We start from the raw sequence: 2,043 nt of genomic DNA on the forward strand, positions 1-2,043 counted from the left end.
TAAGTTATAAGTGACCTGTATAAACCTCATATTCTATCAGTTGATGGTGGTGGTGTACTGCATCTGGTGCAGCCTCCTGTTGAGCCAGACCAACATGCAGTTGTGAGTAATACTCCACAGATTATATGAGTTTACAGTAGAACAGCAATGTTGTTTATTTCTTTACTACAGGAAAATAATGAAGAAACATTGACAGCTGTTACAGAGGAGGAAGCAACAGAGACACTTTATGAGGTTTACATCTTACAATGGAAAATATAACAATTGAATAAAATGTGGTACTTTAATAAAACCATGGACTTTCTATGTCTCTAACAGAGTGATGATGGAAATGAAGAGGAAGAGGGTCCAGCCACTTCTCCAACAAACCTTTCCTCAGTAAGATGTTCAGCACTGATTTACAACCAACCTAAGTAGGCATGTACTATGAATGGCAATGCTATTTTCTGTGTTTCAATAGCTCCCTGTAAAGCAGCTGTACAAGACCTATTTGATCAAGAAAATAAAAAAATGCGACTTGGATTTGGAACACTTCAAGCAGCAGGTCCAAAAGACCAAGATTGAGATTTTACTGCTGGAACATCAGTTAAGGGTGGGTGAAGTGGTCAGAGATGGACGAATTATTTCAGTGTTTGAACAACATAATAATATACTTATTAATACTTTGTGTACAGGAAATACAGGCGACCAATAAAGCCAGTTGAACAAAACATCTGTTTATTCTTCTTTCAACATGTTGAGGTGATGGGTCAAAAGAAATGATTGTGACATATGGTGTCTCTGACTGCTCTTCCATCTTGTATGTCCGTGGGAGGGTCAGGATGTTCATGGTTTGGATCACTGCTGATGTTTGGTTCAGAAGGACAGTGTTCTCCTCTAATTGTGGCAATGTTGTGAAGAATCACACATGCCACAATAATGTCACATGCCCTTTCTGGGGTGACCCTGAGTCTTTGAAGGCACTGGAACCGGGCCTTAAGCATTCCGATAGTCATTTCAATTCTGGCTCTTGTCCTGCAATTAGCCAGATTATATCGCTGCTGTGGGCCCGGTTCAGGGTCAGGGTAAGGGGTAAGCAAATAGGGTAAACATGGATACCCCCTATCACCAAGCAAGTAGCCAGTGAACTCTCCTAAGACAGAAGGATACACTTCAGTTCAAATGTCCCTGAAGCAATTGGTCTTTATATATTTTAAAGTATTCTCAACTCACCATGTCCAAATTTTGTGCTCAGTGTACATTCACGGAATATTTGTGAGTCATGGACAGAGCCTGGCCACTTGGCTTCCACATTTGTGATAATGTTGGCAGCATCACATATGATCTTCACAGTGCAGAGAACACAAATTAGCATCCATTACAATAATGAAATAATTTGTTAGTTTGAAATGCTACAGGGAACTATGTACCTGTACATTAACACTAGGAAGGCCCAGGCTTCTACCTTTCTACCTTTAAAACCCGCCACCAGCCAAATGGCTGGTAGGCTTTTAGCTAAGCTTTAGCTTCAGCCAAGTGGAAGCTAAATTGGCTAGTCATTCATATGTATATTAGGTTGTTACCTGGGAATTCTGGAGGGAGGGGAGTGGGGGTGTGTGATTGAGGGCGTGGGGGAGCTGCTAAAAGCTGTGCACAGTCACCAACTTGGAGTGTTTCAGTTTGCCGTCTTAGGGAGGACATTTTTACAAATAATAATAAAAAGTGAGAGTACATTCCAACATTTTCAGCAATCACTCACAATCCTGGCACTGCCATGGTATCTGTAGTCTGCATTTACCTTGGCTTGGCTTCCTGATCAATTGTCCACTACCAAAAGGAAGCCAAGCCCTGTGATCACACCCTGTTTTGTTGTAAAGGATGACAGGGCTTGATCAGTCGTCCATTGTGGCATCGTCCATTGTGGCATCAATGTGATCACACCTTGTTTTGTTGTAAAGGGTGACAGGGCTTGATCAGTCGTCCATTGTGGCATCAATGTGATCACACCCTTTTCCCATCAAGTTTTGGGTGGCCTGCGACCTAAAATCCAAGTACATTTGCAAT

The 2,043-nt window shown here is 41.8% G+C and overlaps 1 long non-coding RNA gene across 1 annotated transcript; it reads left to right on the forward strand.

Annotated features, from left to right (window-relative positions):
- The first annotated feature begins 206 nt into the window (after nt 1–206).
- LOC113010209 (uncharacterized) lies at nt 207–669 on the forward strand. The gene is made up of 3 exons (XR_003270300.1): nt 207–234; nt 319–378; nt 461–669. It is a non-coding gene; the product is annotated as an uncharacterized LOC113010209 (long non-coding RNA).
- Nucleotides 670–2,043: the final 1,374 nt, after the last annotated feature.

Source organism: Astatotilapia calliptera, chromosome 3 (assembly GCF_900246225.1).
Source record: "Astatotilapia calliptera chromosome 3, fAstCal1.2, whole genome shotgun sequence".
NCBI classification, from domain to species: domain Eukaryota; kingdom Metazoa; phylum Chordata; class Actinopteri; order Cichliformes; family Cichlidae; genus Astatotilapia; species Astatotilapia calliptera.